This window comes from Carettochelys insculpta, chromosome 33 (genome assembly GCF_033958435.1).
Source record: "Carettochelys insculpta isolate YL-2023 chromosome 33, ASM3395843v1, whole genome shotgun sequence".
NCBI lineage: Eukaryota > Metazoa > Chordata > Testudines > Carettochelyidae > Carettochelys > Carettochelys insculpta.
In genome coordinates, this window is record NC_134169.1 from 753,959 (window position 1) to 781,249 (window position 27,291).

The window sequence follows — 27,291 nt, forward strand, 5'->3', positions numbered from 1 at the left end:
AAAACCGAACAGACCCATCTTTTTTAGGGACTAACACCACGGGAGAGGCCCAGGGGCTGGACGAGGGTTGGATCACCCCCAGAGCCAGCATGTCTTCAACCTCCCGCTCTATGTCCTGAGCCGTCCTCCCTGTGGCTCTGAATGGCACACACTTGATAGGGGCGTGGGTGCCTGTCTCTATTCGGTGGACAGCCAGGTCAGTGCATCCGGGTCTGTCCGAGAACAGCTGTTGATGCGAATGCAGCACCTCCTTGATCTCCGTCTGCTGGGCAGGGGTCAGCTGGTCTGAGAGGGGAATAGACTCCAGCAAGGAGCCGGCTCCAGTCCTTGTGAGTAAATCCACCAAGGGATCTTCCCCCTGCCCCTCCCAGTGTCTGCACACGGCCAGCACCAAGTTCTGCCTGTCCCAGTAAGGTTTCATCATGTTCACATGATAGACCCGGTGGCTGTGGGCCCGGTTCGACAGTTCCACCACATAATTCACGTCATTTAGCTGTTTGACGACCTTGAAGGGCCCATCCCAGGCCGCTTGCAGCTTGTTCCGCCGCACAGGTACAAGGACCATCACTTGATCCCCGGTGGCATAGGCTCGGGCCCTGGCGTTACGGTCATACCAGACCTTTTGCTTCCTTTGGGCCATGGAGAGGTTCTCCCTGGCCAGGCCCATGAGCTCGGTGAGTTTTTCCCGGAAGGTCAGTACATACTGTACCACTGACTCCCCTTCAGAAGAGGCCGTCCCCTCCCACTCTTCTCTGAGCAAGTCCAAGGGTCCCCGTACCCTCCTTCCATACAGCAGCTCAAACGGGGAGAACCCCGTGGATTCCTGGGGCACCTCCTTGTATGCAAACAGCAGGTGGGGTAAGTACTTGTCCCAGTCATGGGGGTATTGATTCATGAAGGTTCTCAGCATTTGCTTCAGAGTCCCATTGAACCTCTCCACCAGCCCATTGGTCTGCGGGTGGTAGGCTGTGGCCCAGGTGTGCTGGACCCCACACTTGTCCCACAAGCTTTGCAGTAGGGCCGACATGAAGTTGGACCCCTGATCTGTGAGGACCTCCTTGGGGAACCCTACTCTGCTGAAAATGGACAGCAGTGCATCAGCCACGGTGTCAGCGTCGATAGAGGTCAAGGCCACTGCTTCTGGGTATCGCGTGGCAAAATCTACCACTACCAAAATATATTTCTTCCCCGAACGCGTTGCCTTGCTGAAGGGGCCCACTATGTCTATAGCCACTTTCTGGAAAGGCTCCTCTATGATGGGCAGTGGCCTCAAGGCAGCTTTCCCCTTGTCCCGGCTCTTCCCCACCCTCTGGCAGGGATCGCAGGACAGGCAATACAGACGGACAGCTGCAAAGATCCCTGGCCAGAAAAAGTTCTGTAACAACCTTCTCCTGGTGCGGTGGATCCCCTGGTGTCCTGCGAGCGGGACATCATGAGCTAGTTACAGCAGCCTGCGCCGGTACTTTTGGGGAACCACCAGTTGCCTCTGGACCTTCCATGGCTCCGCTTTGCGTCTGGGAGCCCATTCCCGGTACAGGAATCCCTTTTCCCACAGGAATCTCTCCCTGCAGCCCTCCCCCAGCTGTGGAGCTGGGCTGAGACTGGCCAGTTCCCTCAGCTTCTGCAAGGAGGGGTCTCTCTGCTGCTCTGCCTGGAATTCTTCCGCTCGGGCAGGAGCGGATGCTACTTCCCCATCCCTGCCTGGCTCCAGCATCCCTGGCCTGTGAGATCTGGTTTTTGGGGGCCCCCTTTCTCTCAGGGTTGGCCCCTGTGGCTTTGGCTGGGCCTGTACCCCTGAATCTGGGGAGCGCACCCCTCGTTTTCTTTGGCTACGGGTCAGGACCAGGGCACGAGGGCGTTCACCTTGCCAGTTCTCCAGGTCAGCCCCCATCAGTACATCCGCCGGCAAATGGCTGTGCACGCCCACTTCCTTGGGGCCTTCCTTCTTCCCCCATTTCAGGTGCACCCTCGCCATGGGCACCTTGAAAGGGGTCCCATCAATTCCTGTTATCGTCAGGTGGGAATCGGGTATCATGCAGCCGGGTGCCACCACCCCGGGTCGGGCCAGCGTCACGTCAGCGCCTGTGTCCCAGAACCCCGTGACCTTTTTCCCGTCTACCTCGAGGTGTTTGAGACACTTGCTCCACAGAGGTAGCGCTGCCCCCACTCTGTAAACTGGCCTCTGAGCATTTGGTCCCCCTGAGGAGCTGGTCTGTGGGGCGGATTCGGCCCAAGCCGAGTGCCCATTGTCAGCACCACCCGCCTTGGCCGCCAGCCCCTCTGACTTCTGGGACCCCACCCAGTTGACTCCATGACCCCCCGGCCTGCTCAACCTGTCTGGGAGCCTGGGGCACTGGGCTGCTCTATGCCCCTTTCGCCCACAGCGGTAACAGCCTGGGTCTTGTTGTGTCCCTCGGGCCGGCTGCTCTGTCCGGGTTCTGTTTGGCTCTCTGGGGGGTGGGTGGCTGGCCCCTCTTTCCTGGGCTTGCCCAAGAGGTGGTCCCCTCTGTCGTATAGTTAGGGACCGGTCTCTCTGAGATTCTCGGTTTCTCCAGGACTCCCTCTCCCTCCGGGACTCCCTCTCTCTCCGAGACTCCCTCTCTTTGTGGGGCTCACTTTCAAACCTGGCCCGGCTGTTTGTGAAGTCATCTGCCAGTTTCCCTGCATCATGTGAGTCCCCTGGCTTCCGGTCCACGAGCCACACCCTCAGGTCAGGTGCGCACATCTCGTAGAATCGCTCCACGACCGCCAGCTCGATCAGGTCCTCTACGGACTGGACTCCCATTCCGAACGCCCACTTCTGGTAGTATTGCTTCAGGCGGGCGGTTGTATCTACGTGGGTTTCCTCTGGCCTCTTCTGCGCCTCCTGGAACTTCTTCTTGTACATCTCTGGAGTCAGCCCGAACTTATGCAGCAGGGCCTGTTTGAACCGTTCATAGTCCCCAGGCTGCAGCCCCACCAGCTGGCTGAGCACCGCTGCGCCCTTCCAGCCCAGCAAGGGGGTGAGGTGCCGGAGCCACTCATCTGGGGGAACCTCATGCAACTCACAGGCTCGCTCGAAGGCGGTAAGGAACTCGTCCATGTCCCCTGGGTCCTGACACTGGGCCAGCACACGCGTCTCCAAGTGACTGGCCACCCCGAGCCGTCTGGCCCTCTCCCCGCTTACCGCAGCTGGGGCCTCTTGGCGTCTCGCCTCTGCCATGGTTCGCTCATGCTCCCGCTCTCGCTCTCTCTCCTCACGCTCTCGCTCTCTCTCCTTCCGTTCTCGTTCTTTCTCCTCCCGCTGTGTCTCTTGTAGCTGGCGCTCGTGCTCACGCTCTCTTTCTCGTTCCTGGCGCTCGTGCTCACGCTCTCTTTCCCGTTCCTGGTGCTCCAGTTCCTTTAATTTCACCTCGAGTTCCAGCCGTTGCAGCTCTGCGGTGGGGGACTCTGCCCGCGATGGGCCACCGCTAGCTGAGCGCGACCTGGCGGGCACCGCGTCTGTCTGACGGCGTCGAGCCCCCGCTCCTGTCGGAGAATCCGAAATGCTTCCCGAGGCTGACCGGCCACTTTCTGCCGGGACAGGCTCTGCCCCCCCGGATCGGTCATTCTCTTCCAGCTGTGCAATCAGCTGGGCCTTGGTCGCCTTCCCCACGGTCAGGCCCCTCTCTCTGCACAGCCCCGCTAGCTCTGCCTTCAGGAGTCGGGTATAATCCATCTCCCCGCTATCTCCCGGGGTATCCACTCACCAGCAGCAGCTGCAGGAATGGCTCTGTTCTCCCTCTGACTCTTGTGAGACTCCTTCCTTCTCTGGTGCTCAGTCAGCCACTGCTGGGAGCTCATCCGTGGGTGCAGTGCATCCCACTTCTGACACCAGTGTGATGGGGTTCAGGGGTCCCCCTGCACTGCACCCCGCCCGCTGGCAGGAGAGACTCTCACTCAGCAGGCACAACAGCAGGTTTATTAGGCAACAGATGTCCAGTTTCTCACAGAAGCAACAGCATAGCAGCCAGAGACAGTCCTTCCAACCTGTCCTGGGGGGAAGACCCCGAGGGGTGCCCCTCTGGGGTGTAGCCTTCCCCCTCCTCAGGCTGGCTGCCTTCCAGCTCTCCCTTTTCCTCGCCTCTAACTGCCGCCCCCGATTCAAAACCCAGCTCAGCTCCTCCCTGCTCTTTGTTTAGGCAGAGGTGTTATCTGCCAGTTGTAGCCCCAGGGTCATCCTTAGCCACTGGGAGCTGCTGCTTGCCTCGGACATCCAGCCTGACTCACACATGCACCCCCCCCCACTCCATCACAGCTTGTCAGAGGGAGAGGCTACAGGAGAAAGAGATGAGCCCTCAGGGGCATAAGAGAAAGCGAGACAAACAGAGACACTCGTGCTTCTGCCTGGTTTTGACCCAGGGACCTGTTGCGTGTGAGGCAAATGTGATAACCACTACACTACAGAAGCTGTACGGGGTCTTTGGTGCTATCTTGCCCTCTGCTAAATTGCATCCTCAAGCCACGGCTTGCCCTGCCATTTGTGGATGGGGGACCTAATAGAAATTGAGGGGAGTCCTTTACCGGCTCAGCTGCTCGAGGAGAGGGAAGCAGCTGCACTCACAACTGGGAATTTCAATATCAGCTCTTCCAGAACTGAGGTCCCAAGTGGTTATGCAAATGAGACATGCAATATTTTAGTCTGCACTTCATTTGCATTTCTTATTGGCCACATTTCCATGCCACTTTCAAAAGGGCTGGGCAGTGGAGCCACAGCCTTCCTGTGTAGATGCTCAACAGGACTTTTTGAAAGAGCTGCGGCTTTTTTGAAAAAAAACTCTCTCGTGCAGACATAGCCGTGGGGAAAAAAGTAGAAAAGCAGAGCCAGGCTCCAGCTGAAACATTTGCAACAGCTGATAACAAAGAAATGTGTGTGTGCATAACAGAACACGAGAATTCTTTTAACAACTACAGAACATACAAATGTTTAAACTCCAGTTTTCTTCTCTCTCTTCACACTTGCTTCAAAAAAAGTAATTCTCAGCACACTGAAATGTCTCTCAAAAGGTTCCCATAAGAGCTATTTACTTGGGCCATGGCTTCACTTTTGAAAGGGAAATGCTGATGCTGCTCTGCCATTCCACACAGAGGAGCCAGGAGCACTGAGCTTTTAGCAGCCCTCCCCACATAAAGGAAAACACTCACATGTATTTTGGGAGGTCACAGCTAACACACACAAGGCCACACCCTGTCCACAAACAGGGGACCCCATGAAGGCACCACTGGGAGTTGAACCCAGGATCCCCTACTTACAAGGCAGGTGCTTTAACCAGCTAAGCCATGGTGCCTGCATCTAAGCAAGCTCTTCTGTCTGCCCACACCTGACTCCCACCAGCCCCACCTGGGCCTGCTTCGCTCTGCTGGAGTTTCGATCCTGTCAGACAGAGGAGCTGGGGAAGTTTAACTCCCAAGGGGGGGGTGACTCTTTGCACAGGTCTGTGCTCAAGAATTAGGTGGTGTCACTCAGGGGTGTAAGAAACTGTCCCCCACCTCCGGAAGAAAACAGACCTACTCCAGTGCTCAGACTGCCATGGCAACCACAGGGCCTTCATTGTCCACATTGGTTGGGGAAGGGCCTTGGCCAGTGAAGACCCAGAGGACAGGTGTCCTGTGACTGCTGTACTGGGGAGACTGTGGTCAGTGCTGGAAGCTCCCTAGAAATGGGGAACTGGCGACATCTGAAAGATTAGGTAATCATAGCCCATGACCCAGGTCAACCTTTGGTTTAAACGGAAATGTTTAAGGCCAAGGAGGCCGGGGTCCAGCAGCTTTCGAACCCAAATGGGCTGTTTCTTTGCAGGGGGCAAAATGTAGGAAATGGAAGGGGGCACTGGAGAAGCTTCGCTCCTGGCTTGACACTGCCTTGGAAAACAAGGAAAAAAGACACCACTTCTGTTGGAGAACGTGGGCATTTATCCCAAAGCCTCTCGCATGCTTAGTGAGCGCTCTACCAATTCAGCAAATTCCCCTGTGTCTGAGCATAATTTCTGACTCACCGATCTTATTCCAGAGGCCAAAACGTCCCTGTGGCCACCCATGGCTACGGCTAAGGGTGGCAAAGGCTGTGTTTGCACAGCAGTGTTGTTCCTGAATAAGTGGTTCCAGAAGAGGTATTCCAGAGTTGTTGATTCCGATGTAGCGCAGCTGCCCACAACGTGGAGTTTGAAATACTGCTCTGCTATTTTGAAATTCAACATCTACAAAAAATGGAGCCGGTTTTGAAGCTCCTGTTTCAAAATAGCTATTTGAACTAGCTCCAATCATTATCCCAGGAGATGCCCAGCCAAGACTCTGCTCTCTCTCTCTCTCTCTTGCTCTGTCTTCTTTGAGCTCCTGGCCTCAGGCAGGAAAAGTCTCTTCTTGTCCTCAGTTCTAGAGGGGAAAAATTGGGATCTCTGTCACCCTCAGAGAGCAGAAGAGGATTTTCGTCTCTTCAGTTCGATCCCCACATGCTCCAAGAGGGCAGAAAACAACCCTTAGCCAGCTCACTGTCCTCCTCAGCACTCTGTCGTGTTTTGTCTTTCCACATCAGCTCAATTAGTGTACATTTTAATGGAGTGGGCCATTCTGTTAATGACTTAAGAGTTTGCATCTTGAAGAAAAATTTTCAGTTTGCTTTGGAAAACGAGACTGCTGAACTCTCTTTCGTATTCAAATTCGACACATTAACATGTGGTTTCAGCTGGGATGCAAATTTTCTGAGATACTATAGGGGCTCTTTTGTATCTTTGGCTTCATGTAACTCTTGACTCCCACGCCCCCATTACTCTCTGATTTGCTGACCTTGATAATAATTTTTTTCTGATTTGTCAACCTTGATGTCTATTTTTCGTTCTTCGTGCCTTAAATATCAAGTGTGTTCTGCTATGGCTCTGGTCTGAAGAAGTGGGTCTGTCCCACAAAAGCTCACCTAATAAATTATTTTGTTCGTCTTTAAAGTGCTACTTTACTGCTTTTTTGTTCCAGAGAGAGAAAGTTTAATTAAACTCCATTTGTAAAAGCACTCTGGACATGGGGAGGAAAAGGAGCTGGGGAAGCCGGGTTTGTCCTGCAGGGGCCTGAAGATCAATGACTCAAAAGAGAGTGTTTGTCACTTGCATGCAGAGGAACGGCAAAGCCGAGGGCAGGAAGAGGAGAGTGCTTGTGCTGACAGCGGAAGAGAGCTCACTCCATCAGTCTCCTCAGGCTGAAGGCAGGTAGTAACAGGAGCCTTTTGGGTACCCACAGCTTTGAGTCTCTTCCTTTCCCAGAGTGGCCTATTTTCATGATCTGCTTCTTCTCAAGCAACCCCTTTCTCCTTCTCCACAGCCCAGCTTCTGTCTGATACCCACAGGATGTGGCCACACGAGCCCCTCTTTTGCAGGGGCTATGGGAGTGCGCCACTTCAGAAGATGCTGTGGTGTGGAGGGGTATGTGTGTGTGTGTGTGTGTGTGTGTCCATGTGTGTGTGTATGTGAGTGGCTCACAGAGGGTGTGGGGCTCCTGTTGAGGGTAACCTGGTGACCAGGTAACACCTTTGAACTGCAGACAAAGGGGGAGGTGCAGCCCAAGGATTTTAAATTGAAACTGGGAGTTGGGAAGCAGTTAAGTCTGGGCTGGAAGGGAGAGAGACAAAGGAGGGAGCAAGGCCCCAGCTCTGGGGGCCCTCAGGGCCTCCTCTCCCCAGCATGGATTGGACTGGCTGTCTCTGCCTGCTGTACTGACTCTTCTGTAAGACGCTGTGTCCTGTCAGCTAATAAATGTGCTCTTCTCCTGCTGAGTAAGAGTCACTCCTGCCTGCAGAGCTTCAGGAAGCCTAAACCCCATCACAGATTTGAATGAGGCCGTGATATGAACATGCAACAACTCATTTGCATAAATGGAACCTCATGCCCTTCAGGGAGCACCCCTGGCACAGAACTGCTCAAGTGACCCTGTCTGGTTTTGAAAGCTCACATTATTCTTTAACTTGAGACTGACAAGAGAGAAAGAGGGCTTCACCCCAGGTGGGATTTGAACCCACAACCCTTGGCTTAGAAGGGCAATGCCTTACCCATTAGGCCACTGGAGTACACAAGTAAGGTGAAGTAATGAGGGATAAAATTCTCTCAAAAATGTACCTTTCTTACCTTGGAAGACAAAAAAATTGCTCTTTCTTTGTGTTTGTTCTTTCTTTGCTGTGAATCTGAGAAACGCCCAGGGACTAACTCTGCAGTAGCAACAAAGGAGTGACCCACACCCAGCTAGATGTTTAGTTACCATCCCTGGCCATTCACCAGGAAGGGACATGTAGGCAACAGGTTCACAATTGCCATGAAAGGCAGCTGCTCAATGGGCTGTTTGCCCTGAGGTGCCTGGCTCTGAGACACACTGAGGATCTTTCTGGCACCCAGAGGAGCGTGTAAAGTAAGGGACATTGACATGATCATTTCTCCTGTACCTACACTGAAGGCAGCAACAATGTTGGAAAAACAAAGAAGCCTTTGACGTGGCCTAATTGGAAAAGCATCCCAGGAAGCACAAACTGCTGGAAGTTATGCGGTAGGGAAACCTTCCAATCTGGCTCAGCGTGAGCACATTTAGGAATTAGACTGGAACTTCTCTTTTCTTTCTCTTGTCACAGTTCTGGACTCCTGCACCAATACCACCTGGAAACAGATGCAACTGATCTTTTTGTGGGGAATAAATCTCAGCTACTGGAGTTTTGATTGACATTTGGGGAGTCCGTGTGAGGAAACATGCAGGGAACTGGGCTTGTTGACCTCCTGAGGTCCCTTCCACTTCTAGTACTCTATGAAAGAGACTGGAGGATAGTCACCCCTTTGATTTACTGAGGGACTCATGAAGGAGCTCAGTCTGATAAGAGGGTCTACAGCTGTGTAATGTAAGTCTTTTGTCAGAATGAGTCGGGAGCAACCAGGGTGTGTTTCAACAATGAGGGGTCCCTTTTCATCCATCTCACATAGAACCAGCTGAAGCCCCCACCCAGAAGCCTGGGAAATTAGCACAGCCCTGGGTGCCTCGCAGGGGCAATGCTTCCCCACTCACAAGCACAGAGTCTGAGTGTAGAAAATGAGCTTTTAATGAAAGAGGCAGAAAAGTCATCTGGCATAAGCTTGGGAAAATACCACACCCAGAGTTCACAACCAAGCCTCAAGTAAGTGTCCCTGCTCAAGTAGATGGAGCCGTGTCCTTTGCCTCTCAGGCTCAGCCGTCCTATACTGGAAAGAGCCAATCCACACACCCAAACTTTCTCCGTACCCACTTCAAATGCCCCACTTCCAAGTCTTCCCAGTCCCTGCACTCCCTGACACATCACTTTCGACTTGCCTACACTCGCCCCTTCATAAAGCTAAACAGGAAGAAGGGACATTTGAATAATAGGTGGTCCTTTCGACAGGCCCCCCCCCCCCTACACAGATGGTACAAGATTCGAAAGTGGCACTTTTCAATCGCCATGTGCTCCATTATGCTTATGGGGCACTGCACGTTGATGGCAGCACCTCATTATCATCTTCCGACCTCACTCATTACCATGCCCCTTCCGAAAGGAACAGGCTAGTGTAGACATGGCCCTTGCTGCATTCCCTCTCTGAACTGGAGGTAATGCAACCTTTGTGCTGGACTGGCGTTCCGCATCCCCTGTCAGCTGCCCACCTGCCGCTCACCCCTGCTGGCTGCTTCTCACACCAGATGTCCCTCTCCTATCTTGTGGGTTTTGCAATAGACAGAACCCTGTGTTTGAAGCACTCCAGGGCCTCAGCTACCAGCTCACAGGGGATTTCAGTTCACACTGGTATTCAGCTCTGCATCGAGGTACAGCATCTCCGTATTCACCAGGATGAATTCGAGCAGAATAGTTATTGACCCATTTTTAGGTCCACCTTCTAACAGCGGGGGGAAGAAATAGTCAAACCAGTTTTACCGCTGTATAGCCCAAAGGCTTCCAGCAAGCTGAATCAACCACTAGTCCTACCCTTTTTCACTTCATAATGTTTCCATGAAGGGATCCCTCTGTAATCCATATCTGACACAGCAGTCATGAGTGCCCTGTAGCCCACAACAACTTCAAGCACTGGTGAGACTCCACAATTCTTACATTGGGTAAAGTCATAAAATGTGACTTCCCAACAACAAGCTATTTACAAGAGATGAAAACGCTTTGCTTCACTTGCTCCCATCAGGCTTTGTTTTCAAGGCATTACATGGGCTCACCTTTACATTTGAGGACACATTCCCCAAATCCTTCAGCAGTACAAAGCTCCTGTTGGCACATTCTTTACAGGAAGAAGAAAATTTCTGAGAAGCAGGAGATTAGCTGGTGTCTCCCTGCAGAGAGTTCATGAGCAGGTCGGGGGACCGTACATGCACTTCACCTCGCTGTGCCTCTTCACACTGACAGCCATGTGACAAAAAAGCAAAAAGGGGCTACTTGCTAGTGAAGAGGAGACAGTAAGGTGTGTTCTGGGGCACTCAGAAATCCCAATGTCAGACTGTCAGGGTTTAAATGAGTAACAACCCTCCAGACCACCCTCTGGCAAGCAAGTAATGAAGCCTAGGTCTCTGATGAGGCAACTCCCTGCAGCCCTAATGACAGTCCCAGAGCAGCTGACTGGCTGGCTGGCCCTACTTTAGCCAGCACAGGAATGAAAAGCTGTGTAAACAACCAGGGAGAACTTACAAATGTTACAGCTTCTTTCCAAGGCCATCGATGACCTCTGTCCCTAAACAACTTGCAGGGGAAAGAAGAACCAGGCAGCAGTTATCTGTCTGTGCTGGAGTTCACAGAAGCAATGAATGATGGTTTCCCTCCCCTGCGGCTCAGCGGGTACAGTTACAGACCCCTCTATCTGGCACCCGATTCTCACTCTGATAATCTCTTGGTTGATCTGGAGCTGCTGAACTTGTTGAGGGTATTTCATGTCCTCCAGAAGTTACTTTCTTTCCCATTCCCAGAGTCTGGGCTGGGCTGAATGGGTGGTGAACCAGCCAGAGGGGAATTTTAACCCAAACTTGGCTCTTCTGAGCATCTCGAGCACAATGGTTCTCAACTTGTTCACTACTGTAGGCTGCATATGAAACCACAGTGCATAATGTGGGCTGTGTCCAATACTACCTGTGTGTTTGTGAGGATGTCACAAGTGGGTGCTGACTAAGCTGCAAACAGGTCACGGATTGTGAACCACTGCTGTGGTGCGGAGCTACTGCAGCTGATGTGGAGGCAGACAGAGGAGGCAAGTGTCCTTTTGCACACAAACAGGGCAGAGCAGGAACAAGGGAACTCAGCTTTTCAATCTTCTAAGCTGAGTGTGACGCTCCTCAGGGACACCCAGGATTGTGAGGGACCTGCTCCCACCAGCCTGTGGTACCGTACAAGCAAGGCGCTAACAAACTTCCACACACTTTATTTCCAAAAGTGAGACCTCTTGACAAAGCTGCTGCACCATTTTGTAGCTCTCTGTAAGGCCCCTGCGAATCTTCTAACTTCTTCTTCATGTTTTCTGTGTTTCCAGACTGCCAGCAGCCTGGATTCACAGTTCTAGTAGTTACAAGCAGTCTTACACCTAAAGCACCACATTCCCTCCCCTCTTGAGAAGCCCTCTTCATTTTAAAATAAAACTGATCTAACTACAGCAACAAATATGGAATAAGCCACTGTACTGTTGGCAGAAATACTTCATCGAAAACACTGGAAATACTACACACCATGGTCTCTAGTCTCGACAGGTGGTCGTTTGGATCTGGCAGACCTTCTCTCAAATCCAGTTCCTGATGCAATATCTTGTTGTGTTGGCAAATACGGTGAAGTCATCCAGTGGGGTTGGGTGTTGGCATCATCTCCTTTTGGTGCACAGGCAGGTTTCCAAAGGACCCCGCAGACTTTGAAATCCCCCTATTCCTATCAGCAGAGTAGCTGGCCATTAGCATGGTTATTTTGAGGTTTTGGCCAAATGTGGCCAAAGCCCATTTGTCCTTATTGATCCTCATGACATTTCTTTTGACCCCACCCTGCAATTTATCCAAGTCACTCAGGAGCCTATCCCTACCCTCCAGCAGATCTACCTCTTCCCCTAGTTTAGGGTCATCTGCAAATTTGCTAAGGGTGTAGTATTCCCCCTCATCCAGCTTTTCAATAAATATGTTGAACCTTGCAAGACAGAGAATTGATCATGAGGACATCATATTTGAAACCCATCTCCAAACAGAGATTTCAGTTCCAACTGTTGGGGTCTGGCCATCAATGCAGCTTTCTATCCATCTTCCCGTTCATAAAGAGATGGCAGTGGTGGGATTTGAACCCACGCCTCCAAAGAGACTGGAGCCTAAATCCAGCGCCTTAGACCACTCGGCCACACTACCTACAAGCGGTTTCTCATGCGAGCATCAACCTCTCTTGACATTTCCTCAGTTTCAGAACAGTTTACACCAAGAGGACATAGGAAGTTTTAAAACGCCTCATATGTCATACCTAGTGAAAATGTCAGCATGTTTTCAATAAAAGGGGGCTGTGACACAGTATTCCAAAAAGATGGCTTTTAGCACATCCTAACCTTCCCCTGACGTCTCTCTCGGCTGCTTTTTATCCCAGATCACACTGAAACACAGAGGAAGGTGATGGGGATTACTGGTCATGATACTCTTAAAGCTGAAGTCACAGTTCCTGGGTGCAGCTGCCATCCTCTGCTCTGGCAGCTGAGCCTTTGAAGGGCTCCCCACGTGGGCAAGGGTGAGCAGTGACTTGTGGATGGACGTGATGGGGGGGGAACCCAACCCAGATAGAACTTCTGTAGCTTTGTGGTTGTTACATTTGCTTTACACGTGCAATGTACTTGTTTAAAGACCCATGAAAACACCAGTGCTTTGGTTGCTTTGATCCCCTTTGGGGCTAAACCCAACTGCTGTGTGAAAAAGGGTAGAGGTATCAGCAGAGCATATACGTCGCTCTCAGACTGGGGAAGTTACACAAGTTCGGCCGGTCTTTTTCAGGAGGCTTGTGTCTTGGCCTCCTCTGCCCTTGAGGATTGACTGACTGAGGCCGGCTCTCCTGCTGGCCTCCTTTGCGTGACTTGCTAAAGGAAGAAGTGAGGCTGGAAGGGGGCAGAAGAAGGAAGTAAAGCTGAGGCCAGCAGGAGAGCAGCTTAGCACCTCAGTGCAGTTAATGGAGCACCACTCTTTCTCCTGCCAAAGCCTGTGCAGGTGAGGCTGGCTGCAGGGAGGCAGAATCCTGTGCCTGTCCAATGGTGCTCCAGGAATGGCCCCTGGTACCCCAGGAAGAGAAGTGGGATTCTGGGTGGAAGGAAAACAAGCAAAGCTCTGTCTGAGTGAGTAAGGAGCAGGTCCTGGGTGGATTGGGCAGTGGTGGTCTTGAGGGGCTCTCTGTCAGCCTTGGGGCAGCAGGGACCACTCTCCCTTTGTGACTGAGCCAGGCTGGTGGTTCATGGCTTTGGATGTGTCTGGTTGTGAGCAACTGGGACCACAAACCCTCCACCTGCCTGTGTGATGGGCAGATGTGCTTAATATGACATTTGAGGGAAATGGTTTAGCTGTCAAATATCAGAACCTCTTTTCTGTGTGTGAACAGCCTTTGTAGCTGGGTGCAGGATGTGTCTGTCTGTCTTTCTGTCTGTGCTACAGAGCGTGTGGTAGGTTTCTCGGTCACACTCACAGACGATTGGGCAATACGCTGCCTCGCCTGCTTAATGGCCCATCCTGTAGCACCTGCTCTCTTGTTGGCTCATTGGGAAAGCGAGGGGTACAGCTGAAGGCTCAGCAGCTCGGCTTTGCATGAAGTGTGGGCGTCTCAATTATCGGTAGCAGCCGAGGGCAATTTGAGGCCCTGTGGTCAACATCTAGACTGTTAGCCCCCTTGTCTGTACGCTTCAGTCCAGGGTCATGCTGACACTGCACATCTGTGTTCTGAAGCATCTAAACGCTGGGCTTGAGATAGGCGCGTCTGTGCTTTCAAACGCTCTAAGACTGTGCTGTTCCTTTGTGCTGTGTGCTCAGAGGCACCGAAAAGGGGCAAGATGGAGTAGAGCAGGGGGATTGTGTCTGGTTACAGGACCCCAGGGGCTCCCGGGAGGGACAGTCACACGGACACCTGCCTGAGGCCCTGTGGCTGGTGCTGCAGGCTGATCTATTGCTCTCAGTGTCAGAGAGAGGGGAGTTTGACATTCAACCCCAGAAGCAAGTGTCTGCCCCTTTCCCAGCTGTGCACAGCCCAGCTCATCCCAGCTGCTGGGAGAGACCAGAGCCCCTGAGCCAGCCTTGGGGACAGGCCCTTCTCTCACAGGCAGCTGCCCATGTCAGTGGCTGCAGCTGAACCAGGGCTTCCCCCACCTCATCCCCATGTCTGGCCGGGGCACTGCACCCCAGCTGTGTTTGGGGCCATGCTCACCCCAGGAAGCCGCACTGCAGGGGACAGGAGTGAGAGTAGTAGTGTTGGGCCAAATCTGCCCATCCTGTTTCCCTGGCCAACCAGCGAGGTGCAGAAAGGTTCCTGGCAGGGTTGACTTTGGGAAGGATGAAAAACTTGCAGCACATGAAGATGAGGTGGTGAAAGTAATTGATTGCTAATCCATTGTGCTCTGCCTGCCTGGGTTCAAATCCCATCCTCATTGCATTTTTCTTTGTTGATTTCCAGCCCCATTGTTTGCAACTTCCAGCACACCTGAGTTTGCTGCCTCCCAGCTCCTGTGTTGGGCGGACTCCAAGCACAGGACACCTCTGTGAGGTTGAGCTGAGCTCTGGCTGCCAGAGGTGGGGGTAGAATGATTTCGTTTGCCCTCAAAGTGTGAAGACTGACTCCACTGTCAGCTACACTCACCTCTGCCCCCTGCAGTGCTGCTGCCTGGGGCTAAGCAGGGCCCCAAACACAGCCAGGGGTGTATTTCCCTGGCAAGGAAGTAGCAGCCCTGGCTCAGCTGCAGTCAGGCACAGGTGCAGCTACCTCTGAGTGAAGGGCTGGTTCCCCAAGGCTTGATGCAGTGCTCTGGTCTCTCCCAGCTCCTGGGCTGGGCAGTGCACATCTGGGAAAAGAGCAGATACTTGCCCAGTGGGAAGGAATGTTTCTCTGCCCCTGACAGCAATAGATCCAGCCACAGGGCCTGGGGCAGGTCTCCATTCCACTGTGCCACCCTGGGCAAGTCCTGAGTTCTTCTGTGCTTCTCAGCAGCTGGGGAAAAGCCTCTTTGGGACATATCTCCTGCTCCACAGCTGAAAGGAGCACACAGGAGCTGCTGGGTTCAGCTCCCAGGGGTGCCAGGCTGCGCCCTTCTGCAGCACCAGGTGTTGGCCCTGACAGGACATGGGGCTGGAGGGACCTTTGTTCTGACCCACAATGGATGTTCTGAAGGTTCACATGCTGGTGACAGGCCAGTGCTTCAGGCCCCCTGGACACTCCTGTCCTTCTGGGAAAGGAGCAGCTCTGGGCTTTCAGGTCAAACCGCACATGGCGGCTGCCACACTGTGGGGTGGCTCTTGCAGTGCTGCTGAGGGCGGCTTTGTGTGCTGTGTCTGAGACTGGAAACCCCAAGCCCCTTTGGGGTAACGACTGTGGCAGGACAGGTCAGTGTCCCGGCCCCAAAGCAGCCAGACCCACTGAAATGCCGGAGAGTCCAGGGAAACACCTCCCTGCCCCGGGCTGTTTTCATGGGCCAAACTCCCTTCCAGCGTTGACCTGAGTGAGACACTGACATGGCCACTTCCCAGCCCCAGCCCTGGGCACTCATCCACTAGCACTAGTAAATGTTCTACCCCTGGAGCGCATGACCCTCAGAATAAGCAAATGTCCTGACCCGCACAGCTCATTCCAGAGACCACAAACTCTCTGCAGCTGCCCATGGCTCCTTTCCACCGAGGCTGGTGAGATGAACTGGTTATTGGGAGTCTCCTAATGCTCCCATGAGGGGTTCAAGTCCTGCTGTACCTTTTAGCTCACCTTTGCTTGTTGTCCTGGCTGCAATGGACAAATAGGCTCTACGATGCCCAGAGGGCTGTGCTGGGGTCAGCCTGGAGGGTGGGGGGTTGCTGGGTGTCACTGTTGGTATCACCAAAAGAATTCCAAATGCCTCTGTCCAGGGGTGCTGGTGACTGGCAGTAACCTGATGTTACTGTTCTTGGCATCCTCTGTGTTTCTGTGCCTGTCACCTGCCTGGTCACACAGATTTGCTGAGCTACTTGGGCAGGTGAGATACATGCAACAGGGCTGGTTGTGTCAATCGCACAAGTCTGCCACTTGCGAGCATTTTGGTGGATGCTCCATTTTCTGGGAGCAGCCGCAGTGGAGATGTCGTTGTCTCCGGCAATAAGAGTTCAAACTGGGGCTCGTGGGGTAGATTTTTGTGCTTCCTTTCATGCTTTCTAAACTGTGCTCTGCATGGGCTGTGCCCCAAGGGGTCTGTTCCCTCTGGGTGCCCAGAGGTAAACTCACAAATGAGCCTTTTGGGGGAAGGAGTCACTCCCGTGACCTCTCACCCCTTCAGTCTCAGGGCGAATTGCTGACCCATGGCTGTGGGGCTGGCATCAGCCTGGCTCACTCGTCTCTTGCTTCGGTAGCTCTGAGCCAATGTGTGAGACTCGGCAGTTATGTTTCTTTGTTTCTCTGCTGCATTGGTCCTTTCTGCAGCTCCCTCTGTGGGAGGGCTCTGCCTGGCCCTCTGCCCAGCTCTGCCCCCTGCCTGGTGACTATTTACTGCTCAGAGCCACAGGCTTGTTCCTGGGCCTGGGTCAGTCTCTGTTGCTGCTGGCTGAGTATGACACGGCATAGGTGTGTCAGCCTGCACCAAGGGCATTTCTGTGTCACACTCCTGAGTCCCCCACCTGTGGGTCTGGTTCTCCTGCCCAGTGCAGCCCATGGCAAGCAGAGCCCTGCGCATGTGCAGCGTACTGCACCTTTGTGTGATCGATGGGAACAGAAACCTGAGCCTCGGAGGCTGGGAACTGAGGTAGCTGAGGGACGGGTTTGCTCAGTTTTCGCACATTTGCAGAGGAAAGTGTGAAGTGTTTAAATCCATGTCAAGCCTCCAGTGCAACCCCAAAACATACTGGAGCCAGAGGTGAAAATGGATTTCCATTAAGAAAACCATCCAAACAGGGGCACCTGGGATAGCTTCATCTGCAGTCAAGTGTTCCACCACTGAGCCAGGCTCTCTATCACTGGAAAATGGTGAGAGGTTTGTTATTGTGCAGAGGACGCTCCAGCTTTCCTAGCAGCAACGTGCCTCTGACTATATGACTGGGAAAGGGATCATTGGAAATTGTGCTGCCAGAGCAGTTTAAAAGGTGTGTGACACTGTGAAAGTATTGAACCCCAAACGGATTAAATGTCACTGGTACGGGCATGTTCAATGCATCCCAGCACCTTCTTACTGAAAACAGTGCGCTCATATTGTCACGAGGGCTGACATGTTAGCACTGTAAAAGCTCTGTTGTCCAGCACCTCAGGGAACCAGGCTGTGGGGTCACCACCTGTGCCAGGTAGAGAAGTTACTGACACTGACTGCAAACCCAACTATATCTGATTGATTGGTGGGTGTCCTGCAGTAGGTTTTTTCCTCGTTCTTTGTAACCACTGATGTTGCTTCAAGTGGCTGGGAGAGAACTGTCCCATGTATGCCGGTAATCTGCCCCCCTGAGGGGCTGTAACTCTGAGTAGGAGAAGCCAGGTCAGCAGGGGACAAGCTGTAACATGCACAGGGAGAAATAAAGTTTCATCAAACCCTGTCTGCGCGTTTGTGAAACCACTCTGGGTTCAGGGAGGGACAGGAGGTGGGAAAACAGTTTGTTCTGCAGGATACTCAAGATCAATGACTCAAAAGGGGTCTTGGGTAAGGGAGTGTAGCTCAGTGGTAGAGCATTTGACTGCAGATCAAGAGGCCCTTGGTTCAAATCCAAGCACTCCCTTTCAAAGATGGTTATTGATCTCCTTGTTTCTGACACGCTCTGGTTTTCTAATCTATGGGAATTCTTTCAACAGAGCTGAAGCCTCAACAATTGCTAGTGTTGACACACATAAACAGAGCAAACCTGTCCCTTAGCTGGCAGTAGATAGTGACATGAGCAATTTTGGGCCTCATACCTATAAAGAGGTTCTTGTCCCTGGTTAATGAAACGCAATGCATTCAGGCCTGTGTATCTGTGAAGCTTTAAGTGCATGAAGAGAGGTTGTTGATCACTCTGTGAGTTCACAGCCAGGGCTATGGTGTCCTCCCCCACCCACATCCTCCTCTACAATCACCACCAGCCTTTCCAGTCTCTCCTTCTCCACCAGTTCTCTCCAGGCTGGTCACTTTCAGAGAAAAATGAACCTGCCTCCTCACTCTGGAGTTGCAGCGAGAGGGGCGGAGATGGACGTCTGGTGAGGAGAGCAGGGGAAGTGGAGCAGGAAGCAGTGTCCTGAGAGGTGAAAGAGCTGGAGGGGGGCCAGGAAGGCAGGGGCGCAGCCTGCCAAGAGTCAGAGGTGCTCAGAAAGGGCTTAAACTGCAGGTTCCATGGTGCAATGATTGGCACTCAGGACTCTGAGCTCAGCTCTCAGGGGGACCTGTGTGTGGTTTGTGATACATCTCTGTCAGGGCTGGGCTTCTTTCTCCCCAGCTGCCCCTGAGTGAGGGCTTCTCCCTCCTGCCTGCTGAATTGGTTCCCCTGCAGCTGGGTCTCTGCTTGGGCTGGTTCACCAACGTTTCTGTGATACATTGGGGCCCCAGAAATGTCCTGTCTGGTTGGAGATACAGGAGGTCCTGTGGCTGGTGATGCAGACAGACCTGTTGCTGTCAGAGGCAGAGTGGGGAGTGTGACATTCACTCCCTCAGGGCAATTATCTGCCCCTTCCCCAGCTCTGCACAGCCCAGCCCAGCCCAGCAGCTGGGAGAGACCACAGCCCCTGAGTCAGCTGTGGGGACAGACCCTTCCCTTACAAGCAACTGGCCATGTCCCTGTCTGCAGCTGAGTCACAGCTGCCCTTTTGCTTGTGCCTGGTTGAAGCACCATATCCCCCAGGTGTGTTTGAGTCCCTGCTCAGCTGGGGTGAGTGTGGCACTGTGGGGCTCACACAGGGGACAGGCTGGGCTCTATGGGGGATAGTTTAACCGTCCCACCCCACCCTTACACCGTTAGGTTGTGCTTGGAGTCTGCCCAGCAGAGGAGCTGGAACCCAGCAGGGCCAGGCATGGTGTGTGTAGGTGTATAGGCTGTCTTGGAACCAGAGGTTGGTGAGCCTGAGTTCCCCCAACAGCCACTGATGGAGTAGCATAGACTGGGCTTGTGGCAGGGAAAAAGGGGACTGCCTGGTGCACTGGGGGAGTGGCAGAGAATTGAAGGGCCTTTAGCCCAGAAGATGGGAAATGCCAAGTTATCCAAAACACAGCTGAGTCGCACGCTGGGCATTGGTGGCCTCTGCCAGCAAGTGGTCCTACCTCAGTGAACAGGAGGGGGTGTAGTCACTGGCAGGAGCTGCATCCTGCAGAGCTAATGCCTTGGCTGAGCCATATACTGGAAAGCAACTGCTCCATCACACTGAAAAAATGAACAGAAGGAAAATAAGAATGAGAATCAGAAGAATAAGAAAAAAGTAAGAATAGATAAATAAATAATCATCATAATAAATAAATAAGAAGAAAAAACCCTCAAAGACAATCTGGAAGAAGCAGATGAAGGGCTTATCTGGGATTTGAACACAAGACTTCTGGCACCATAAGGGAGTGTCATACCCCCAGACCAAAAGCACCTTTTTAGAAGGTGTGTAGTGAATGTGCTCGAGGACCAGGTTTGAACAAATAGCCAGTGCTCTGATAAGTACCGCACCTAACTTCACCTTTCCAAGGTCATTTCCAAGGTCTCTTCACAGCTCTGAAGCTAGAAACCAACTTCACACTCTGAACAAATCACAAACCACACTGTGGGGGAGAAAAACGTCAGGAAACACGCAGTCAAGGAGAGCAGCAAACACACTGTTTGGGGGGACCATCAGGGAGTTCAGCTCAAGACTTCTTGTGCTCTGAGTAACACTCGGCCTTGCAAAACACCCAGGCTGTGGAGGAAAAACAAACATCGTTTCTCACACCAACTCCACCTGATTTCACCTTGCCAAACCTTTCCCCACACTCCCTCCTGCCAGGAGGGAGATTCACACACCCTGATCTGGGTGGACTGGTGGTGCTGGGCTTAGTCCTTCACAGCCCCTTTACCTGCCTCTTCTGTATGACTCTACCCAGCACAAGCCAAGATTTCCCTGCTGCCTTTCAGGATGCAAACACCAGCAAAGCTGGACAGGTGTTGGGGCTGGCAGGGAATCGGGTGTGGGTTCTTGGTGTCCTCTGTGCTGCTGGGACTGTCACCTACCTGCTCTCACAGATTTGCTGAGCTTCATGGGCAGGTGCTGTACATGCAACAGGGACGGTTTTGTGCACTGCAAAAGTCTGCAGCTTGCTCATTTTTTGGCGGATGATCATTCAGAGTCTATCAAATGTGTCACATTCAGCCGAATGGTGTCTGCACACTTTGGAAATGTGTGTGCAGACAGGATGTCAGTTCCTCTGGGAATTCACAGCCAGGGCTATTATGTCTTCCTTCAGCCAGATATTCCTCTCCAATCACCCCCGACTTTTCCAATCTCTGCATCTCTGTTATTTGTCTCCAGCTGGTTATTGTAACAGGAGAATGGCCCTATCTCGTCACTCTGGGGCCTTCAGAGAAATGTGGCCCTGCAGCCAGTTGGGGTCAGAAGCGAGAAGCACAGAAGCACCAGGGATGGCTGTGCTGGTGGAAGGGGAAATGCATTCAGGTACAATGACGGGTTGCAGAATTCAAACAGCAACCTGGCTTCCAGCACACACGGGGGTGGGGGGATTGGGACTGTCTATGCGTAGCCTTTTGCAATGGCACAAGAGAGCACCATGAACAACTCCCCTCCCCCAGGGAGGGAAAGGGAAAGGCTGTGACCAGGACGGTGGATTTGAAAGAGGAAGTCAGGGCCATGGATCAGGGGAAGGGCTGGGATGCAGATCTCAGACCCCTTCCCCAAATATATCTATCTACCCCTGCTGTGACACTGTGTTCTGCTATAGGTGTCTGGCTGCCTCCAGCATGGGCTGAGCTCAGGGGCACTTGGTTCTCCCTCTCAGTGCATCCCAGGGCCAATTTGGGGCAGGGCTGGGTGCGGTGCTGTGTCTGAGGGCCTGTTCCCTGTCAGCTGTGGGCTTGTTCAACTGCTCAGGAGAGATTCCAATGTCACTCAGCTGATTAGCAGAGTGCTCACCGCTGAGGCTTTGGTTTCCATTGGTGGTGGTACACATTGGTGGCTAGTTCAGAGCATATGAAATTTATTCCACATGAGGCTGGAAAAGGCTGGAGGGACCATTGTCTGTGGGTGTCCAGCCTGACTAAGGGAGGGCTGTTCAGTGTGTGCTGGGCCTCACTGAGCGTTTGGGGAAGGCCAGCTGGGGATGCTGAGCTGGGTGTGCAGCTGGGCTTGTTGGGTAACATCACAGTGGTTTTCTTTTCTGAGGTGTGGTGCTTTTTGTGGGGGTAACTCTTATCCCCACCACACATCTGATGCAGGGGCCATTGCTTTTTGTGCCAAAGCATGTGGCTGGGATCTGGCACTCAGGATCCTTTCCGCGAATATACATGTTCCCGTCTCATCACACACATCTGACCCTCTTCCACTTAAAACCCTGGAGCCTTCACTTTGCTTGGCAGGTATCTCAAACTGCTTGCATATGTGGGGTGTTACCTGGTTAGACGAGAGTCCGTTCCATGTCTATATTCTCCCGCTGCTGGTTTTCCTCTCCCCCAAGAGCCCTGTGTTGTCAGCCTGCAAATGTATCTCTTTTCTCCAAGGTTGGCTTCCCTCTTACTACAATGAGGCACTACAAAATTGACCTGAACTCATTTAACCTCATTTTTTAGTGCAGACATACCCAGAGGCACTTGAACCGGGCTGAATGGGATTTCTTGCACGTGTTGAGGAGCACAGTCTGAACAGCGTCATCTCTGGGTGCGCCTGACAGAACAGAAAGGGGATGTGCAAAGAAAGAGATGAAGTGTTTCCATCCGCTTTCAACTGGGGGGCACTTTTGCATGCCTGGCCAACATGAGAGCCCAGTGGGCAACACAATCTGCACTGGCCTCTTTGGCTTCTCCCCTGAAACACCATCCGCTTGGGAGGCACTCGCCCTGACACACGCAGAGGGGCCTCCCTGGACAGTGAGGCAGCTTCCAACTGCCCTTTAATAGCTCAGCTGGCAGAGCCCAAGACGATAGGGAATGTTCACCAAGTTATCCTCAAGTGGTTGGTTGAACTCCAGTTCGAAGGAGCACGTCCCTTTTCATCCGCTTTGCCAAACAAAAGAAGAAAGGAAACACACACTGACGCTGTGACCGAGCAGACAATGACAGTCCAGGAAAAGGCAGCTGTCATCTCCCGAAAGCAGCCAAATATCTGCTTCTCCAGAGTGAGAAAGGTCTCTGGCGAAGTCTGGGATTAGGCCCAAGACCTTTAGAGCTTCAGCACAACACTTGTCCAGCTGAGGTACTTTGCCAGCTGCTCTGCAGCCTCTACCACTGCCGCTTCTCGAGCTCAGCCGTAGTGCACGAGAAAGAAGCTCTTCCCTGTGGCCCTTGCAGGCAAGCTGAGTGTTGCCAGCTCCCCTCAGCTTGACCCGCTTCTTTGCCCCATTCCCACCTTCCTTCCCAGGTTGACCCAGTAGATGAAGAAGGAGCAGCTGGCAGGGCAGAAGGGGGAACTGCAGAGAACCACAGGCCGTGTTTCTGCCCGTTTTTGATTCGGGCTCCTTTTGCATGTCAAGCGCACATCACAAGCCCCTCTGCTGGTGAGGTCTTTCACCCCAGCTCTGAAATGCCATTCGTTTTTGTGGCATTTGTCCTGAGAGGTGCCCGTGACGGCCTGCTGGAAAGTCAAGCGCTGGTGTGGGAGAGGTGAACGTCTCCTGTCTCCTTTGCCAGCCAGAACCATCAGTGATTTCGGGTCCCCTTTTCCTGCTCTGAAGAGTGGCTGTGCTGCTGTTGAGGGAGCACACAAGGGATGCTTTTGGGATCATCATCATCCTCATCAAGAACCACCATTGGCTCAGCACCTGTTGGTGTCCTATGCCTGTCTCACTATTTCCTTCCATCTTTCCCTGTCCAATGAGGAGTCGCTTCATTTTTGTAGCCCAGCTCTGCACCAATCTGCTTTGTCATCTACCCATTCTCTGTGGGCTCTGTCTCTCCGTGTTGAACCTTCCCTTATGCCTAATACCAGGCTCTTGGTTTTCAATTCATCATTCATTCTGCAGATATGCCCGAACAGCTGTATCTTCCCTTGTACAGATTCTCTTTTGGCTGTACCTTCCTGTAGAATTCCCCCTTCGCGAGTTTCCGCAGCAATCCTATTCTCCGGAGCTTTCTACTACAACTCCTCTCAAAGGCCAGTAGCCTTCCCTTTGAATCTTTCATTATCACCTGTGTCCCACATACGCACAACATGCTGCTCAGTACATGTTTTGGGAGGAAGGGAACTTTGAGGTTTGGGCTGTGAGGATTATGCAAATGAGGTGTTGCGTATGCAATACAGCACCTCATTGTAATTCACAGAGCTGACTCATTTACATGTCCCCTTCCCAGGAGGTGGCTAGTACAGATGAGGCCCAGCTGTGGCCTCACCAATTCCGGAACAAGGGGGAGATAATAAACTGTGAAGATCTGCTATAAACTCTTCTGCCAAGGCCCCAATGCTTTTAGCCTCCCTGGCTCCAAGGGCACGATGTTGACTCACCTCCCTCCACCATTGCTGAGCCCCTCAGCCCCAACGTCATAACAAGGCTAAAGAAAGGGTGTGTCAGGAGTGGGATTTGAACCCACATCTCTCTACAGAGACCAGATTACAATAAGCAGCCGCCAAAGAATTAACAGAAATGCAGAAACTGGGGAGCTTGGTGATACTTGTGTATGAATATCTGGCTGAGGAAGCACATAATGGCCCTGTGTGTGAATTCCCAGACTAATTGACATCCTCTCGATACACACATTTGCAAAGTGTGCAGATACCTTGTCGCTGAATGTGATACATTTGATAGACGATGAATGAGCACCTCCTTATAGAAAGGAGACCCAAAACTCCTCATATCAGTATCAACTGTCAGTTTCCCTGTGGAGCCAGATTTCAGCTGTGGAATGGGTTTGCTTGGTTTACATGCAACAGCTCTGGCAAACGTTGATGGTTCATCTCCATTTTAAGAATCCCCACACAATAGAAACCCAAAGTGCATTGAGAAAGGTGAAACAACTATTGTCATTCAAGTAGTTGCCTTTTAAGTTGGGGGGACAGGGAATGGATTTGAAATAAGACCACTTGGTCTGAAGTCAAAAACTCTACCACTGACCTACACCCACGTTTCACTCTTGCTTCTGTTACTGACCTTCAGGTCCCTGTAGGACAAACCCTTCTTTTGCAGGCTGCTTTTTCTGTCCCAAGCCAGAGTGGTGTTACAAATGGGGTTTGATTAAACTTTCTTTCTCCAGGTGCACACCACAGCTTCCCCCCACTGACCTGGCTTCTCCCACTCACTTTCATGGGCAGAGACCCGCTTCATCAGATGCATTTCTTAACGATACAGGCTAACACCATGACCTCTCTGATAGTGATACATCAACGTTTGTTTGTGCATTTTCCTATAGAAATGCATTTGCGACTTTGCAAGGCTGATGGAAAGCAGAGCGTTTTCCATCGAAGACTGGCCTTTTCCTCATCTTGAGCCTTGTGAAGTAAAGCTGAGGCAATGGAATGGGGCTGAATGGCATTTCTGGAGTGTAGGTTTTTTGAGTGCATTGGCCAGTTTGGACTCTCAGCTTTCTCTTTCCTCATCAAGGATCCTTTAGCTAAAGAAAGATTGGCCACAGACTGATAGATGGAAAGATCTGAGCTGTCTACCAACCTGGGTGTGTGGCTGTTCCCTCAGGATCAGATGAATACTTTTGTACGGTGGAATTGGTTTCAAACAGCCACTCATCGGAAAAGTCCATGTTTTGGGGGGTGAAATAAGGATAAGACACAGAAGGAGACAGCTTGTGTGATTTTTTGATAGCTAGTGTGGTGATAGAGTTATGTTCCCTTTTGCGGCTGGTTTCCTACAACTTCTGGGAGACTAACTACTGCTTTTGGGGTCCAGGCTGACTATTTCTCAGCAGTTCTGATTTTGATATTTTCAGTTGTGACCCACTAAGGCACAGGGACGGACACCTTTTGCTTTTCTGCCTGCTGTTAACAAGATGGAGGCCCACCCAGGAGATGAGAAAGGAAGAGTTACAGCACTGATGTAGGAAGAAGGAATGCCATCGCATTCTTTGGGGAACTCAGAAATGAATGCCATGACCTTTCCCATTGAACACGAGCATTTCGACTGGCTCCCCACCTTTTGGAGTGAGCTGAGACATCAGCCAAGCAAACGTATGGCTCTGGGGTCTTCCATAGACCAGAGTCTCAGATGCAGGGAAGGATCCTTATATTTTGGGAAGGGGTACAGAGTCCTGGCTCCAGCCATGATCCCAGAATGAAGTGTGTCATGGGGATTAACGTTAGCCCCCAGAACAAGCACCGCACCTCAGAAGAGAATGTCAATTTTATGGAACCCGACAATCTCAGGAGCACACCCAGCTCAGGATCCCCATCTGGACTTACACAACCTCCCTGGCCCAGCACATGGTGAGCAGCCTTTTCTCAGCCTAGTGGGACACCCAGAGACTATGTTCCCTCTTAGCTTCTCCAGCCGTGTGTGGGATAATTTCTATTTGCACTGAGATATGTACAAATGGGCCTCACCAATAGCAGCAAATAGTTGTCTGAGCACCTTTGGAATCTCTCCTGAGCAGCTGCTCAAGTGCACAGCTGACAGGGAACATGGCCACAGACACAGGGCCACACCCAGCTCTGCCCTGCCCTGCCCGGCTTCACTCAAGCATACGGTGACTTAGCTCCCTGGGCTGCACTGAGTGATGGAACAGACTGGTGGCAGGGGCCTGATGACCTCCCAGATGGAGGCAGATCACTCTCGTGGTCCCTGAGCAAAGCCCACGCTAGAGGCAGACACACAGCTTAAGCGGAAGAGTATCATATGGGGGCAAACAGCCCATATCTGAGGAAGGGTCTGAGTCCTGCATTCTGGCCACGCACTCCAGCACAAAGGTCCCTGCATGAAGCGTGTTGCTGACATAAGGGTTAGGTGAGCAACAGAGGGGCCAACTCTGTATACCGACGAGGGAGCAATCGCACCACCTGTCACAGAGGGAGCACTCTGCATTTGGGAGCTGCCTTCCAGGACTGGGGGAGATCACGTAGGCAGTGGAGGGGAGGGACGGGACTGGATAACATTGGTGTTTATCCCACTGCCTCCCACAGGCTAAGCTCACACTCTGCCACATGAGCTAATTCCCCTGCTGAGGTGCAGCCGCCCTGACCCACCCACCCTGTTCCAGAGCCTGCAATGTCCCTGCAGCTGCCTGAGGCTCCTCTCCGAAAGGGACACTTGTGAGCCTGTCTGTCAAGTGCTGGCTAGCTGTGCTGCTCCGTGTGCTGCCAATGACAGCAGGGCAGCCCCGCCTATGGGGGAGGAGAGGGGCAGTTACACAGGGCCCGGCATTTCAGTCCCCAGTAAAGGACTCCTTGTCTCACAGGCTTTTGCCCATCAAAGTCTAGTGACAGTTTGGTGCCAGAATGCAGCCCCAACTCCTGGGAAATGCTGCCCATGAAAAAATGTTCTGGCACAAAGTACTAAAGACAGGCCAGGTCCCCCACAATACAGAGAAGGAAAAGGAAATGGGAGTCAGGGCTTGGTCTTTCCAGCTGCAGTCAAGAGTCAGGAAAGGACAGGAAGAGTACATGTCTTAGTCAAACCTGTGTGGGTGTGTTTGGTGGGTGAGAGGGGATCCAGAAAGCACTCTACTCCCCATGGGATTTCCTTCAGAAAAGCTGAAGCAGGAAGCAAAACCAATTGCCTTCTCTGAGGCTTGAACTCAGGACCTTCAGATTATGAGACTGACGCACTACCAGCTGTGCTAAGAAGGCACCAGAGGACCTGAGCCCCCAGGTATGTGGGACCCTCTGGAGCAGTGATACAGATGAAAATATAAGGAATGAAAAATGAGTTTCTTCCTTCTAACTTTACTGACTTTGAGCCTTGTTGTTTGCAGTGCTGGTTTATCCTCATTCATCTCGGGACATGAGAAAGATGGTGCTGACCTATTATCTTCTTTCGGGTACCCAACCAAGTGATAGTTCCTCTTTCTCGTAATGGAGAAGCT

At 52.3% G+C, this 27,291-nt stretch overlaps 6 non-coding genes across 6 annotated transcripts; 1 reads left to right on the forward strand and 5 right to left on the reverse strand.

The window, feature by feature from the left end:
- Positions 1-4,356: 4,356 nt before the first annotated feature.
- Positions 4,357-4,429, reverse strand: TRNAV-CAC (transfer RNA valine (anticodon CAC)). The gene has a single exon. It is a non-coding gene; the product is annotated as a tRNA-Val (tRNA).
- An 803-nt stretch (positions 4,430-5,232) lies between these two features.
- On the reverse strand, positions 5,233-5,306 carry TRNAT-UGU (transfer RNA threonine (anticodon UGU)). Its single transcript has one exon. It is a non-coding gene; the product is annotated as a tRNA-Thr (tRNA).
- A 2,689-nt stretch (positions 5,307-7,995) lies between these two features.
- On the reverse strand, positions 7,996-8,068 carry TRNAR-UCU (transfer RNA arginine (anticodon UCU)). Its single transcript has one exon. It is a non-coding gene; the product is annotated as a tRNA-Arg (tRNA).
- Positions 8,069-12,275: 4,207 nt separating this feature from the next.
- Positions 12,276-12,357, reverse strand: TRNAL-UAG (transfer RNA leucine (anticodon UAG)). Its single transcript has one exon. It is a non-coding gene; the product is annotated as a tRNA-Leu (tRNA).
- A 5,472-nt stretch (positions 12,358-17,829) lies between these two features.
- On the forward strand, positions 17,830-17,901 carry TRNAC-GCA (transfer RNA cysteine (anticodon GCA)). Its single transcript has one exon. It is a non-coding gene; the product is annotated as a tRNA-Cys (tRNA).
- Positions 17,902-26,982: 9,081 nt separating this feature from the next.
- TRNAM-CAU (transfer RNA methionine (anticodon CAU)) lies at positions 26,983-27,055 on the reverse strand. Its single transcript has one exon. It is a non-coding gene; the product is annotated as a tRNA-Met (tRNA).
- Positions 27,056-27,291: the final 236 nt, after the last annotated feature.